General features: G+C 37.5%; 1 long non-coding RNA gene across 1 annotated transcript in view; it reads left to right on the forward strand.

The window, feature by feature from the left end:
- The window catches only part of LOC148002488 (uncharacterized), a 144,058-nt gene extending 127,233 nt beyond the window's left edge, over window positions 1-16,825 (forward strand). Inside the window, exons 4-5 of the long non-coding RNA XR_015633222.1 lie at window positions 14,746-14,871; window positions 16,125-16,825. This is a non-coding gene — a long non-coding RNA (uncharacterized LOC148002488). The remainder of the gene's footprint in view (window positions 1-14,745; window positions 14,872-16,124) is intronic.
- Window positions 16,826-17,515: the final 690 nt, after the last annotated feature.

Here is a 17,515-nt window from a genome sequence, read left to right on the forward strand (position 1 = left end):
TTCGTGACCAGTATGTGGGAATTGTACAAAGCAATATTTACAAATCATTAGTCAGGAAGTTCTTTTCTGAAGGGTGATATTAGGGTCAATGAGTACTTAGGCTGTTTGGAATAATACAAAGCCTTAGGGAATCGCTTGCTGTTTTATTCCTGTATTCAACAAATGCCATGCCACTGAGTGATAATCATTTCTATATAGTGTTAATATGAAAGGTCTAAAAACAACAACAAAATAGATAGTTTACTGTTAGCAATAATTTCTAAGTTAAGAGATGTACTACTACCAAACTTAATGTTATTTATGACCAAAAGGTATATAGAAAATTGGGAATTGATTTACAACTTCAGTATGAGAAAATATTTCCTCCTTAGTTTTTCTACTACTTCTACTTCAAAGACAGTAAATAGAGTGTGAATGGGAACTAGGAGGCTTGAAACATTTTGGAAATAAATTTTTAGATCATGGACTCATGAAAATGAAAAAAAAAAGGCAGTTGCTGCACCTGGTTCCAATATCTTTTTTTTTTTTTTTTTTTTTTTTTTTTGTGGAACCTAACGTGGAGAAAGACAACAGATAACTGTTTTTGTTTGTTTGTTTGTTTTTGTTGTTATTGGTTTTTCTTTATCGTGGGAGCCTGATTGACTTAAGACTTTGTGTGCTGTTGCCCTATATGTAGTGAGGCTGTTGTAATGGACTGGATGGCAATTAAGTTTACTGTGCTCTTATGCCTGCTCCTTTGTACGGGCAGATCCCAGTGCTTGATGAAGAGCCAGGGGATCCCTGTGGAGAAATGCAGGAGCTGACCAGTTCTTCAATAATTCTAGAAGCTCCAGCAAACGTTAAGAGGACTGGATAAATTGCATTTGGTAGGCTACGTGACAGTCGATTTGCACAAAAGATGCCATGGGCTATGGGAAAGTAATGTGTTTTACTTGTGGCAGACGTGCTCAGAATAAAAGCATCCTAATGTAGCTGTCTCAGTATGGCAGAGTAGAAAATAAAACAGAAGTTAAATTGGGGTACGTCTCTTGGTCTTTTAATAAACATTGAGCAAAGTGAGCTGAAGAAGTGTTTGGCAGAGAGGAACACTTCTTTTTAATAGGCTTTTAGGAGCTTTTATAAGGCAATATGGGAACATAAGCAAAATATTGTTGCAAGTTTTGTTATAATAACAAGCATCTTACAGAAGACAAAGCATAATAAAAAAGGATAAAAGATGAAAAATATAAACCATCTTCTATCTCAGAAATAATCTTCCTGAATCTCACATTTCCGTACATGTCATTCTATAAGTATAGCTTCCTGTGTGTTGCTTGTATATACACAGTTAATCTTTCGTGTGTGTTATTTGTGTATACACAGTTAATGTTTTCTGACTTCTCGTTCATCATTTAACAGTATATTGTATTTTCTCATGTTACTAAAATCTTACTAAAAGGTCATTTGAATAGCTGCTTGGACTTGTTTAATTTGGTGATGGACCATCCTTAGGTTATTATATACCTGCCGACAATAATTTCACTCTTTCCCACTTTCTTTCACTCTTTTAATTTTCTTACCTGTGTTTACCATACAAATGATATTACAATGAAAATCTCAAGTTACTTACACAAGTGACCATTCATGATTAGTCCTCTATATTAAATAATTAGAAACATAGACGATGGATCAGAGTCTACATGCCACACCACAGTAGCTAGTTGGGCTCAATAACATACCACGAACCCCTCCCTCCTTACTCCTCATAACACTTTTCCTTCAACCCCTGATTGTTAAGTATTAATCAATGTTTTTGCTACAAATGAAAAATCTTAGATTTCATGTTTTGTGACCCTTTTCAATATAAAGCATGCAGTTTATCTCAAATTACACTTGTCTTTTCATGATGCTAGAGATGTGGCTCAGTCGGTAGAGTACGTGTCTGGCCCGTGTAAGGTTCTGGGTTCCAATGCAAGTGTATCAAAGAAATCCCCAAGCAAATCTTAAGTCTACAGAATGTTACAGCCCAGTATGTGACTAGATTGCATTGGAAATAACTACTGTTCCCGATGAAATCATCTGAGACTTTTCTGATAGACTACAATGTAGAGATAATCTCTTGTACAGTGTATAAAAGCATTCACCTGTCAATACAACACTGACTGGCCAGTGCACTGAGGCAGGATCAGAAGTTGGAACACCCTGCAGAGAGAGAGGAATTCTGGGTTTGAGTCAAAAGCTGGAGAATTGTCATGACACTGAGGAAGACCGTCAGATGAATCTGAGGACTAGTTAACCAGACATGTGGCATGACTTAGACTAAGTAGGAAAACTGAGGTATGAGCTAGTGGAAACAAGTCAAAGCTATTGGCCTAGGGATTTAGTCATATAAAGTAAGTGTCACAAGTTCAACAAACTTATGCACTGATAGGAAAGCCTGCAGTTCCAGGACACTAACATTGAAACCATCAATGAACAGGGTAATGTCCTAACCCTGGTCAGCTTCAGAAAGCCTGGCATGCTTAAATCTCACCACAGCTCAGTTTTCTATAATCCAGTGGTTAGCACACAACCCTTTCTTGTCAAAACATCCCTCTGAGGGGAATTATCTAAACTGTCACATTCCTAAATAGCTTTAGTAAAATTTTTCAAGACAAACTTTGACATGTTCATAATTACTTTCACTAAAATGTTTCAGAGAATTTTATCTACAAGGGGAGCTTATTCCAGTAAGATAATTAAAAAAAATGACAGACACCGTTTACTAAATCGATCAAATAAAGAATAAATGTCATATGGTTATATTGATATGGAAAAATAAATGTTTAAGTTCAATGTTTACTTATGATTAAAACCAATTTAAAAAACTTTATGTCAAATGAATAAGGAACTCCTAAGCTCTAAGGAAGAACCTATTGATGTTTCGCCAAATGACTGTGTTGTCAAACTGCCTTCTAAATATTTCTGTTTATTCTGATAGATTTGTGTGCTGCTCAAAACATTAGAGAAACTTTCCATTGCAGTGACTCAAAAGTGTTCAGAGGGCAGGGAGTGGGTGACTGTATCAGTAGCTCCAATCCTCAAAGCTCAGGTAACATCATGAAAGAATGTGTAGGGAAAATATGTGAACGCTTGAGGTCATGGAGTAGAGCTATACAATGCTGTTCTCTGGACTTGGTATGCTTGCTGTATAAAGAACTCATGATAGCTCTGATCGTCTGAAGAATGTCAAGCCATTAAAAATTCTAGTATGAAAGGAAGATATCCAGATATCCCACTCCTATTGCCATGCAATTAATGGATGTTTGGGGAGGAGGAATAACTTTTCTTTGGGTGTGTGGAAGTCACAGGACAATTTTGAGGAGTTTGTTTTCTCCTCTCTTTTTTTTCTTTTTTTTTTCTTTTTTCTTTTTTCCGGAGCTGGGGACCGAACCCAGGGCCTTGCGCTTGCTAGGCAAGCGCTCTACCACTGAGCTAAATCCCCAACCCCTCTCCTCTCTTTATGTGGGTTCTGGGATCAGAGACTCAGTATGTCAGGCTATACCCCTTAAAGCATCTCTCTGCCATCTTTCTCTTTTTAAGCTGTTTCTCTCAGGCATTCTGCCACAGCAAGTAGCTAGCACACAGGCCTTCCTGATTTCATGCACTCCTATATAACTTTGGAAGAATGATTCCACCACAATTTCCAAAGATTCTTGGGAGGATAAAGCTATATGAGAAAGAGTTGTAGACATCCATGCAGGGATGGCATTGTTTCTATAGCTGAACACCAGGATGTGCCACATATGTGTAGGTTGACAAGCTGAGAGTTTGAGAAAGGCATGAGCAGCATGATATCAGCAATCTCAAGAACGAACACACAAAAGGCAAGCAAGAATAGTTTTTATTTGTTAACCAAACAGAAAAAGTCCATATTGAAGACTTGGCTCATCAAAGAGGAAAAGAGAAAGGTAGCTGCTCGGTTATGAGGCAGAGCCCCATATTATACATCGTACACCTCAACAAGTCTTTAGGCTGGCCAGTGGGGATGGAGATACACAGCACGATTGAGTTCTAGGGATTTTTAAAATTGCATCATAGTGTGTCTGTAATTAACAATAAATTATCGTTTATTTTCAAAGAGCTGCAAAAAAAGAGATTATGAATATTCTCATCACAAATTATTAATGTTTGAGTTGATAGCTGAGTTAATTGCTCAGATAAGATTGTTCCCTTTTGTAAACATGTTTTGGAATATCACACTATGCCTCTCAAATATATGTGATAATTCCATTTCAATTTTTTAACATTAAAAACTCCATTTAAAACAAGACATTGCAATTAATGACAAAGTTTAATATTTAAAAAAATCACTAGATAGTTGCACACTTGAAAACATAAATACATTGTGTTCAAAAGTACAAGAGAGGCAAAGCCTATAAAACAAAGACTTGTAATCCATTAGCCAGGGGAACGTCAATAGCAAAGGACACATGAATGGTAAAGACAGGGAAATGAATAGACAAGACCATGGTAATAGCTTGTATAGCAATGCTCGGTGTGCTTAAGTACTTACACAGATGAGAAAGATGCACTGGGGAAGAGAAAATCAAGCAAGGGAGATATGAAACAGGGATGAGAACAATTGAGAAGGCAAGGTTGAAAGCAAAACAGCCACAGTGGGCTCTCCCCCTGCAAACACGAAGAACTATGGTAGAAAGCATAGAAATTTGTCCTGAAAGAACAGGGAAAGACTTTTTTGTCCATTTATATCCAGAGTCCACTGACCAGCTACAGCCTTTGATGTATAGAAGCCCATATCAATTTGTGAAGGAAACTTTTTGCTCCTTTGATCGATCCATTAACTCACCCCTTCATTGACATTTTTGACTAGTTTTTCTTCGGGAATCATCAGATGAAGTAGTTACTAATGTCATTGTAGGGAAACAGTTCAGGTGGGTTATGAAAAACCTCCATTTGAACAAGCAGAGGTTAGAACATTGGTTAGGTATCCCATGACTATTTTCCCACCATCTAAACTTGAGTCTTTGATGAGAAGCTAAGATTATTGTGATAGGTCACCACTTGGTTCCCTTTGGAAGACCATCCTGACGAACAGGATCTGCAAAAATGAGAACAGCAGTGGCAGTGGTTTTAGATTCCCTTGTTTCCTGTTCACTTGTTCAGTTGCTTCTGTTGTCACAGAACTACACATCAACCATAAATCATAGCAAGCTCCCAAGGAGACATCTAAAAGTAAGAGCAACAGGGCATAGGGTGATTATAACATCCTGAAACTTGGTAATCAAACATGACTTACTTGCCTTTCTAGATGGAATAACTGTACCAAAATAGCACCAAAGACTCACCTTTCTTCATGCATTGCTTTTGGTCTTGTGTGTTGAATCACGTTCTACAAACCCACACGTTGACTCCTTATTTACAGATACTCAGAATATAGCGTGATGTAGAGATGAGGTCATGGAAGAGTCTGTAGTTAAGTCAGGATGGGGTCTTACTGGAGTAGAGAGGATGTTTAATCCAACATGATTACTCCTCTTACAAAGGGCAAGGATTTGCGGGGAGAGGCAGAGGTCTAAATGATGTATCTAAATCAGGGAAGCTGGTCTTTTACAGAAAAGTGAAACAAAGTCTCCATCGAACTCAGAAGACGACACTGCCTGCCCACACTTTGATCTTAAACTTCTAAATTACAGAAAAGCAAACGAAAATGTTCTGTTCTTAAAGATACCTGGTGTGCAACACTAGTGAATGCTTGATGGAGCGGTCTGGTCCTCAGGAAATTATGCACTAGGACAGAAAGATGAAATGGAAAAAGAAAGGCTACCATTTGAAAAGTATACATGGAGTGTTCTGTATTACGTGTGGTACATGTGAAACACACATGTGCTGTTAGCAGATACTAGCAGCAATATCGGCAAGGTTGTGGCTGCAGAAAGGAAGCCCTGTTTTAAAACAAGGGACCAGACAAGCAGTTTGAATCACTTTTGCCAGGCATGACTCTTTAAATGAAGCATACTTTTAATATGTTGTGCTGATATAAATGAGACTCAGTAGGAACAAAACACAAAGTATAGAAATATAGTTTATTATTGATTGAGTTTCACTACTAGCATCTTGCATTAAACTGGCTCTGACCCAGCAAGCTACCACTTTCCAAAGATATGTCTAAATTTAGTTCAAAATACCTTTAAATTATAACAAGCAGGGCTGTGTGATTTCAATTCTTTGTGCTTCTCTGGACCTTAAGACTAATAGAGTAGGGTGGTGAGTTATTATTAAAATGCCCTTCATGTCTGAGACATTTTTCCAGCAAGTTATTCACAGTGATCACTCATTGTGATTCTTTTTACCAGTTATCCTCTGTACTTTCCGGGTCAGCGAGGACCGTGTACGATGCTCTTACGTCAAATGACTTCAATATAAAAGATGTTAGGGAAGCAGAATTGCGTGCCAAGCAAATCTTCATCTTAATTAGCTTCTAGAACAAGAAGAGCTTGCCTCTGTGCCTGCAAAAATAATTCAGCTGCTTTCATTGATGTGGCCTTTGTCACACTACCCAGCACAGGCCTGTGTCTATATTTAATGGAGATAGAATTTTAAAAAAGAATAGCAAACCCCTCTTGAATGCATTATATTCTGTAGATTGAGGGAGTCCTGTAAATCTCCATCAGAACAGAGCTTACCTGATTTTAAAAATTCCATGTTAAAGCTTACAATTCTGGGGCACGGCTTCCAAATGGCAATCGTTACAGGCTATTCATCTTCCGTAGGCAATAGAGGATGCTCCTGAATGAATTTTTCCTGGAAACTAGCTGACACTATTACTTTTTTTTTGTCTAGGCCACAAGGTTGCTTTTTTTTGCTTCGCAGTAGAGTAGAGAAGCAGCAGAGTCTCTTGAGTTTCTGCTTTCGATCCATACCATTTCTGTGACTCGGTGTTGGCACAGCAGAGCTCAGGGCTGTGCCATGTAATTTTTCTACATAAATACATTTGATTGATTGGCTCAATCCATATTGACTTAATCATAGTAGTTAAGGTAAGACATTATTATAATAGGTGACTTGTCCAAATCCAATATATCCTTATTTAAGGATTTATGTCTGCTTTTCGAACTTGGAAACACAGTAAGGAAAGTAATGGCAATGACGGGGTTGGGAAGATATAAGCAAGTTAGCCAACTACCAAATTTGAGTATCAAGTTGACCTACGTTACTATAGAAGACCATATGGATGGTACAAGAAAAAGAATTTCAGAGTCTGATGAAAGGATGTGATGTCAACTGATACATGTTGGATCCCGATGACTGTAGCATATCATCCTAGAATGCCACATTTAAATCATACTAAACGATGTGTCCCTGCCACGTTGCCTCATGTGGGCTCTGTCTTGCAAGAACTGATTATGCTGTTTTCCATTTGTCCATTTGCAATTTGTAACCAGGACACTGGTACATCATGGACCTCTGGATTTTGGAGATGGAGGAGGGGTGTGGTGGGGTGGGCAGGAGGGAGGGAGTGAGAGAGGAATAATGATATGGTATGGTATGTAGTATAGTCTGGTCTGGTCTGGTTTGGTCTGGTCTGGTATATTTTCCCCCTAAGGATGGTAATTCTAGAGGTGCTGAGTTCAATACTACACGAGACAAACAGAATAACTGGCTAGAGACTTTTTCTTAAAAAGGCAGGCAATACTCACTGATGATTTTCTAAGAATGGCAGAGAGATATGAACAACCTTACCTCTGTAAAAAAAAGTTTCTAAGACCTTAAAACACATTGACATGTTCCTATCTGCTGATTTATGCTGCTTTGACCAAATGTTGGCAATGTTTGAGAAAATTTAAATCTTAGGGAAACAGCTATAGATGGGTGCCGTAAGGATCTTTTTCATTTATCTCTAATAGAAAAAATGTGGCTCAAGCCTGGAATTAAAAAAAATGGAATTGAGTTTTTCTGGTATATAATTAATGATTCCAAATTACATGTTTTGTGACTGGGGTAGTATATTACATGAGTCTTTGGAAGAATATATATATGAGAGAAATTTTACATATGTGATCAAAAGCACTTTAAGTATGTATTATGAAGGAAAATATGCATCATCAAAAATAAACAAGTAAACAATGCCCAGATAGGAAGCAATGGCATCACAAAGTAACATTGTGGTAGATCCACCCAGTCTCTTAGTCGATTGACCATGTTGACTTTCTGGAGGATAAACAAATGATAACCATTGGGATGACAATGACTAAGTCAGTAAAATGCTTGTCTCAAGACTGTGACAAGAATACCTATGTATAAAAAGCCATCTGTGACAGTGCACTCCCATGACCTCAGAGCTGAAGTGGAGACAAGAGAATTCTATGGATTGATGAACAGTTATCCAAGATGAAATGGTGAGCTCTGGATTCAGAGAGACATCCTATCTTAAAAAATAAAATGGACAAAAATTGAGGGAGACGCTCGATGATGACTACATTTAATTTACACACACATACACACACTTACACATGTGTACACATGAGGTGGCAGGGAAGAGGTAGGGAAGGGAGTGCCCTGATGGCTTTTTGCTTTTGCTTTATTTGCTTTTAAACCATAGAGGCTCTTAGCCTGAATAACTAGGCAGCCTCCTCTCAAACAAGTCAGATTAGTGAGACTGGCCTGTGAATACAGAGGTCAGTTGGAGAAGAGCTCTCTCTCTCTCTCTCTCTCTCTCTCTCTCTCTCTCTCTCTCTCTCTCTCTCTCTCTCTTTCCTAAATAAGGTTTGGAATAATTGTGGGCTACCTTCAGCACATGTCTAGAGAAACTAGCTAGTATTCAAGGACTACCTTGGGCTTGTTTCTCCAGTCTTTAGGCTGTGACCACAAATGGGTCACTCAATTTTCAAATGCTCTATGACACTTTTTATCTTCACAACGGTACTACTTCAGGCTGGAGAAATAGATTAGCAGTTAAGAGCACTGGCTACTTTTCCAGAGAAGTTCAATCCTGACTTTCACAGCTTTCTGCCACTCCAGTTGCAGAGAATCTGTTCGCCTCACATAGATATGCATGCAGGCAAAACACCAGTGTTTTAAAAAGAAATAGATTATTTTCAGAAAACAATATATACTTCAGGCCTCTCACCTTGAATTTACAGAATTTCAGATCTCATTGGAAGCATCACACTGTCAAACAGAAGTTTTACCATTTCTTGTGAATTTATTGAAATCTCCACCTATTTAAATAAACTTGTGTAATTATAGTAAGGTACAAGTTTAATTACACTTGTATTCTAAACTATACTATTACAAAAGTCAATTTATAATTTTGTGAAACTGTGATGAAATTATGTTCCACAGTCCCTTTGGAGGTTCTAATAGATGCGGGAGCAGGGACAGGCAGTGACTTGAGCTGTTTTCATTTGCTAGGTTTTTTTTCTTCCTGAGAGATACCATTTTCTTTGAGAAACATATTCATCAACTTTATGGGACTATATTGACTGCAGTCTTGAGCAATTGGCTTATTTCTATTTTATGGTTACTGTGATACAGTTATCTGATGCATGCTGATGGCACTGCTCCCTCTACTGAATACCAACCTCAAATTCCATTCACATTTGATGCACAGGAGGTCTTCAGCCAGAGTCAAAGTCAGCGTATGCATCTGGCCATTAATGTTATTTATGACTTCAGTTAACTTTCCCCACATTATTTCTTTCTTTCACTTCATGTACTAAGTGCTAATAATATCATTATATTAGGCATATTTTTATAAAGCTTAAATACTTTCTGAAGCAACCTGTTATATAAACAAATTAGGTATAGACATGGTAGATGAATGGATAGATGATGTTATAGATACATAATTTAACCTGTATTAATCTGCACAACACCAATTATGATATACTGGAAGGCCAACTGAATAGCTATTGGTGTTTTCTGGTTCCTGTTTGTCTTTAAATAACTTTGAAATTTTAGAGGTAGACATTATATTTTTATATACCATAATGATGTGCTAATATAGAGAATGATTGGACAAAATTTGAAGTCCATTTCAAGCTTAATAATATGTAAAGATAAAAATATCATTGGAAAAAGCTTGTAAAGTCTTCGTGCAGAAGTATGGTACTGACTTCTAAGTAACCCAAGGCCACACCCTGTTGAGAATTACTCTAGGTAGTTGGGACCCTCACCAATCTAAGCAATGGCTAGGAGGGTCAGGCGTTTTCTCCACTGGCAGCAACTGACAATGATGAATGAGTCTCCTTACCTAGAAATAAGTAGGGAATATTGGGGTGTTCATAGGGCAAGCTCTTCATAATCTCAGACTGAGGTTAGAGTTCACCTGAGCCTCTCCTACATCTTTGGGGCTAGCTATTGGCCAACCCTATATCGTATATTGTCTTAAAGCTGTATCTTATGAAATTCAGCCTATGGTGAGAACTGATGTCAACTTAGAAAGGAAGCAAACCGAAACATCCCGCTGTTCTCTTCAGATACTTTCTGTATGGCAGCACAGTTACTTTATACATACAGAGAGCTACAGAATTCATCTAAGACTGGCTATTGAGTGGCAAAGATGGACTTTGACCCCAGGCCATTGAGTAACCTTAGGTCTTGAGGACTTCTCCAAAACATGTCTTCTGTTAATTGTTTAACATTCCCTCAATGTTTATAAATATGTACATATCATAGGATATTTCAACATTCTGTGAGGGTTTGTTGTATGCTGGCTTTTGTGCATTCAACTTCGTTAGAACTGTCAAAGAATTATCAGTGATCATATCATTCATGCCTACTGTCATGAGTTGATCGCCTTTTAAGGATTCAATCCCTCAATATTTGTCAGACTGGTAATTAAATTTTAGCTTAGATTTTAGAAGGAACATTGAAATATGGCAAAGTGGCATGTGGCAGTCAACTCCTTCTCCTCCCTCTCCTCCTGCTCCTTCCCCTCTCCTCCTGCTCCCTTCCCTCTCCTCCTGCTCCCTCCCCTCCCCTTTCCTCCTGTCCTCTCTCCTTCATTCCCCTCCTTTCCCTCTCCCCCAGAATCAGAATGCAAATAAATATCTATAATTTATAAATGAACCATTCCTCTCCTTTGCTTGAAATCTAAGGTAGCAATATTTGTTGCCTTTTTGACAAGCCAAGAGGAATTCAGTCTCGGAACTGTGTTACTTGAGGTAAGCTTACTTGTTTACGCAGATAGCACAGTACCAGGTGAAATCGAAATGTTAAGAATATGGATGAAATTATTTCCCTTGGTGTTCAGTTTTTAGAGTGACATTTTGAAAAGCTGGAAGGAATAAATAGCCATCTACAATAGTACTTCTAGATTTGATTTTTTTCTCAACTTTGTGAGTCAATTTTTTGCTGTTTCTTATGAGTCCTATTTTGTGGAATATGAAGAGCATTTATATCAGTAAGGACTTACTGCTTTTTAAACAATAATAAAGAGAATATTTGGAGGTCACTGAGATTCTAAAATCCCAACTATAAATATTAATACATACTAAAATATGTGATAATTAGTGATGAGTACAAGATTAAAATTAACCATTCTTTAGCTAAATAAAATGATTTTAGTGTTTTATCCTAGATATTCATGCACTACCTAGAAAAGTCATTTAAACTTCTTTTCTTTAGTCCCTACCTTAAAATGGAAACATGAACTGGAATTTTCATAATACTTCTGTGGAGATGAGTTCTACGAGGATTACACCATGTACTTGGCTAGACGAGAGGATTATTGGGGAAGGGAACAAAGCAAGTAAGGGAGAGAGACATGGAACAAGGGAGTGGGGACAAAATGGGAAGGTGGGAGAAAAAGAGTAAAAGGGGGCAGGAATAGGGAGTAGTGTTATCCTGTTTTCTGCTACTGGAAGAGATCATCACAGAACAGGCAATTTGTAAATGATAGTTTATTTTAATCCTGCCTCTGTAAACTAGGGAGCAGAGAACGTAACAGCATCCAGGGAGAGCTCTGGGTTCTGTCATACAGTGCAAGGAGGGCAAGAAAACATGCACAGTGTAGAAAAACAGAGGTGCTTTTGCTTGTAGAGCAAATCCATGCTCATGACTCCACCATAACAGGAGCCATTCGTTTGTGAAGAACTCTCATGTCATAGTCACCTCTTAGAGTCCCTCCCCTAATACTTTCTGTCATCAATTAGCTTTCAACATGCCTTCCCTCTCTCTGCACCTCCCTTCCCCTTCCCATCTCCCTCTTTTTCTCTGTTTGTCTTTCACTTAGACTTTGGGTTGGAAGAATCTAAATTATAAATGGATGGTTTAAGTAAAAATGTATTAAAATATAGTCAGCTCAGTCACAAAACTCAAATTTTAATTTCCTAGAGTAAGCATCATAGCTAATAAAATTCATATTTTCCTGACTTAGATAAAAACATATCTAGTAACTGTGCCATTTTAGATGGAATCCCAGAATTACATTGACAAGAACAATTAAATCTAATTATAACAAAACCAAGGAATTCTAAATGCTTTCTTCAATCAGCAAAACTTTTGTTCTTTCTGTTCACCACTTTGCCTCTTCTAAGACTCATGTCAATTAAAACTTGGATTTTATTTAACACAATTTTAAAGCAATAGAAATATTATTGGATGGGTTTTTAAAAGGTTCACCTCATTCATAAGGTAGATAGCTCATGATGAGTACAGTTATAAAAAAATAGTGTGTTGGGTAGAGTTGGTGAATTGGTGTCCAGCCATAGTTAAAATCTGTCACTGAGTTCTATTTCACTATCCCACAGTATGTTGTCTACAAGTAATGAAAATTTATTCTATAGATCAAAAGGCTAGAAGAAAGGATTTTGGACATTTTCGTCACAGTGAGATAATAACTTTTTGGGGAAATAAATATGTTTACACTGATTTAAAAGTTTCCTTATATGGATGTGTGTACCATATATTACCCAATAAATATGTATTCTCTTTATGTCTCCATTTAGTAGACTTTAAAGAACATCATAAAATATTTACGTGCTCAAATCCATTGTATTATGTGAAGCTTTTGCTTAGCAGACAGAGAAAACAGCATTTCAAGTCTCCTACACATACCACAATTTTGCTTCCTATATTTCATGTCAGAGTAGACGTTTCCATACCAAAAGGGAGGAATGTGGGAGGAGGGGATTATAGAGCAGTGCTAAGGTAGCAAGATTAATAATAACAGCATATCTAGGATCCAAGGTACATAGTGTCACAAGGTAGGCTTCCATAGCCTTCGGAAGTTCCGGCCCTATGATCTCACCTGTTGTCACATGCATGGCTTCTCTTATGTTAGGTTCACTTAGTGCCTACAGCTTTCCTCAGAAGATGGCTTATGTTCCTGACATCTCCAATGTCTTGGTGCTTCTAATGCAACTTAGGCTTCCTTTAAAAATCCATGCATAGCCCACTGAAGGGCTCCGTAGATTCCAGCACTACCATGCATTTTCACCTAAGCCCTATAACACTTATGCCCTGCCTACCTGCCAAACAAGCATCAACTAGATAGTGATGTCCTTAATAGTGCTAATCTCGTTTGACAGTTTCAGTTGCCTTGTTTTTGCCTTGTCAGCCAAGTTAAATGTGTTCTCACATCCTTTCCCGGAAAAACTACAGTTTTTCAAATATTTTTGCTCTACTTTTGGGCTCTTGATCCTCTTGGAAGCTTGGCCAAAATCAGGTGGCATTTCCCATGCCATAGTCTGGATGCTGTGTTATCTGGGAGGTGAAGAAGAGTGGATGGAATTTAGTTCATTAAGGGATGCTTTTGGGGACAGAGGATTCCTAGCCCTGTCTATTTTCTTACTTTCCTGTTATGAGACAAGTGGTTCCTTCCATCACTTTCCTGCCATGTTGTGATATTCTTCCATGGGATCCAAATCAAGGGAGGCAATTGTTCAAAGACTAGAATCTCTATAATGGTGAGACATCCATTTATCTATCTTCTATCTATCTTCTATCATTCATTATCTATGTATAAACTATCTGTCCATCTATCTATCATCTGTCTGTGACCTCTCTGTCCCCAAGATATCATTGGCCAATCTCAGTTCTTGAGGACAAAAGGAGAAAAGATGATAGACAAGGTGTTCATAAGTCCTATGAGTATACATTGAGACCAGCTGAGGGGAAACAGATCAACTTTACTTGGGGTGATTCGATGCTTATATAGTGTTCGGGACTGGAGGTAGAAACTTCCAGGATTGGCAAAAGTACAAGGATGCCTCATTTGCATGGGTAAGCATTTTTGGACTCTCAGGTGCTAGCTGAACTGGTTCTTACTGGGAGAAAGGAATTTGAACCTGTCATCTTAACCAAGGCTACTTGACATTCCACATGTGTGTGTGGATTAAGGTCAGAGAAGGAGAAGCCCTGCTAATGCAGGAGTCTTCCACTTGGCACCGAGACCAGAAGGCTATTGGACAATGGTAGATTTTGACATCAATTGGCAGGGCAGCATCTATCTATCTATCTATCTATCTATCTATCTATCTATCTATCTATCTATCTATCTATCTATCTATCTAAAATCTGTGTATCTCCATCTATCTAACCTCTTTACAAGTAGATTATCTCAGGCATTTGTCATAGTGCCTGGAATCTGAAAATGCTCCAAGTAGCAATACTTAGGCCTTCAGTGCACGCTGACTACAAAAATCACCCTTACCCGATTTGCACATTTCTTCCCCTGGACTTTGTCAGATCCACATGATTTTCACTCTTGGCTCTCTCTCACACGCTATTGTTGACTTCATTTTCCCATGATCACTTTAGGCACATTTATATCTTCACATTTTGACAATCTGAGGATAACTGAATATGGTCCCTGAAGACAAGAGAAGGCGAAAAAAAGCTGTAGAGAAACAAGTCCCAGGAATCTTTTCTTACAGTGATACCTAGGTGAGTGGGTGGCTTTCCAAATTCTTAAGCCTGTTTTTTGTTTTATATCTAAGGATTATTGTCAATCCATTTTAACTTACAAGTATGTCATAATAATGACTATTTCTAGTAAAAATAAAAGAAGTCAAAGTAAATTCAAGCAATTTGAAAGCTAACATAATGGAAATATGACTATATGAGAAAATCATTTACTCCTAAATCACATAACCATTGTGTTCTAAGTCATTGAAGATACAGCTGAACATATCATCACTTAGGAGAAAATTTTTTTTAAAAAGCTGAATTCAGGATGGAAATTATATTTCTTTTTTTTAGCAATCATAAGCTTATTTGATAATTTAAACTAATGAAGCAGTTGGAAACACTCGTTTTGCATTACAAATGGAGTAGAGGAATATACTATTCAGTTGAAGAGAGAGTTTTATGGCTATGAACATAAATGTATTATTTTATCCCCATAATGAACAGAGCAAAGCTGTATGCAAAGGCAGGATGACCATCTTTACATATTTAGATTGTGCCAGGAAGAGCAAGAGACTTCATCAATGCATATTCTTTTAGAAATATGAATGCTTGACCCTGACTCTAAAAGTCAAAACTGTTACTTATATAGAATTTAGTTTGTGACGAGATCTTTAGCCTGTGGAGTTTGACAAGATGTCTGTATCATATTGACATTGTCTAAATCCTGAAGAAATACATTGCAATTTGTTTTGGGCTCATTTGCTTTATTCATTGTATCTAATGTTCTTCTGTTGGATATGCTAATGAGGAGTATTTGGCCCACAGGAGTTTGGCTTGACAGAAAATAAAACTATTATTTATGTAACTCAGATGTTAATAATTAGTATAGTTTGTGCATGGAAAATTCTCTCATATTCCTTGCTTAAGAACAATTTGAACTAATTAGATAAGATTGCCTTAGTAACCCAAAATTAGAAACAGAAAGGTTTTCACAAATTAAACCAAAAATTAAGTTGTTTTTAAACCCCATTCCTTCATTTTTTTATTTTAACTCAATAGAGTGTAAAAATTTTATATTATTTTATTTTTAACTTAATCGAATATGATAATATAAAAATTATTATATTAATTATTTATATTAATATAAAAATTATATTTGATTAAGTTAAATAAAAAGAAAAATGAGATAGAGCTCTCCTTGTTTAATCTTATAAACTAACCACCTGAACACAGCTGACTTTCAATGTTCTTTTAGTATGTGTGCTTGACTGGGTTCTTCTGACCCACAGACCAAAGTAATTAGAGAGACTGTGAAGCCGATTTCAGAGTTTCTTCCAGGCGTTATAAGCTTTGGTGGAAGAGTGAACCCTTTTAAACCTCCTGTCCTGTTTTCAAAAGGAGCTAATGCTTCTGCCAGATTGTTGCTACTGCTTCTGTTGAAGGACCTGAAGATGCTTCAGTACATCACCCAAACAGCAAGCCCAGAGCATCCATGCAAGACAGCTTGGTAATAAAAGGCAGGAAACCGCCCATGGAGACAGCACAGAATATTGTTTCTGGATAATTGATGGAGCTCCACTACTTTCTATGTCCTCTGACCGTCAGTGAACTCCATCCTTAGTCTTCTAACTCTTCAGACTTCGGGAGACAACGGTTTTCTTGCTTTATTCCCACTTTGGCATGTGAGGTAGTGTGGTTTTATCGTGCTTAAACTTTTCAAAGGCCTTCTGTTGGAACCACGTTCTCTCCGGCTAGCTCACCTCTCTGGGCCCTCATTTCAGTCCTAGTATTTTACCTTCTCAATGGCCAACTAGCATTTCTCAATTTTTGTCACAAATCATACTGGCTTTAGTTCAGGAATAAAGAGAGTTTGGTAAGATGTTGCTTTTCACCCAGGGTTGAGTTGTTGTCGTTCTTTTGTTTTTTGTTCTGTTTTGTTTTTGTTTTAACTCCCAGCCTATGCTTAGAAATAATAAACACGATCCACAAATGCGTGTGATGTGGTATTGTCAGATGTCCTCCACATTTGAGTGCAAGCATGCATGTGTGCATTTTCATGGATTCATGCACCTGTAAATACACAAACACACGCATATACAGGAGCACGCACACACCCCCACACATGGATAAATTTGTATTTTCAGAGTTAAGTGTGAATAAAAGTCACTTCAACTCTATAGGTGGCAAGAAACAGCATACAAATTTAAAACATCGATAACATGGTCTTGCCTGTATATAACGTTAAGATGACTTTTAAGACAATTTTGAAAATTCACCATAACTCATGCAAACAATTTATAAGCCATGAAACAGCACAAATGCAATTGCTGTTGTGATGTTTCTTCTAGTTATGTGTTCAAACATGTCAGGGATTTTCTTCTGTTGGCTCTTCAATAGCACCTAGCATAGGCAGCATTTAATAAATTTTTGCTCATGAAAGTGGGCAGATTTTGGAAAAAGAAATCATTTGAATCACATCTCTCAGTCTATAAATAGTTTTTCCAGTAAGTTTACCTTTGTGGACAATTATAGTATAAGTAATTAGTGAGGAATAAAGAATGGCCAGAATACAGCAAATACAGAGGCGAATGCCAGCAGCAAACCACTGAACCGAGAATAGGTCCCCTATTGAAGGAATCAGAGAAAGAACTGGAAGAGCTTAAAGGGGCTCGAGACCCCA

The sequence above is a fragment of the Rattus norvegicus genome, chromosome 11 (assembly GCF_021556685.1).
Source record: "Rattus norvegicus strain SHRSP/BbbUtx chromosome 11, alternate assembly SHRSP_T2T, whole genome shotgun sequence".
Classification (NCBI taxonomy): Eukaryota; Metazoa; Chordata; class Mammalia; order Rodentia; family Muridae; genus Rattus; species Rattus norvegicus.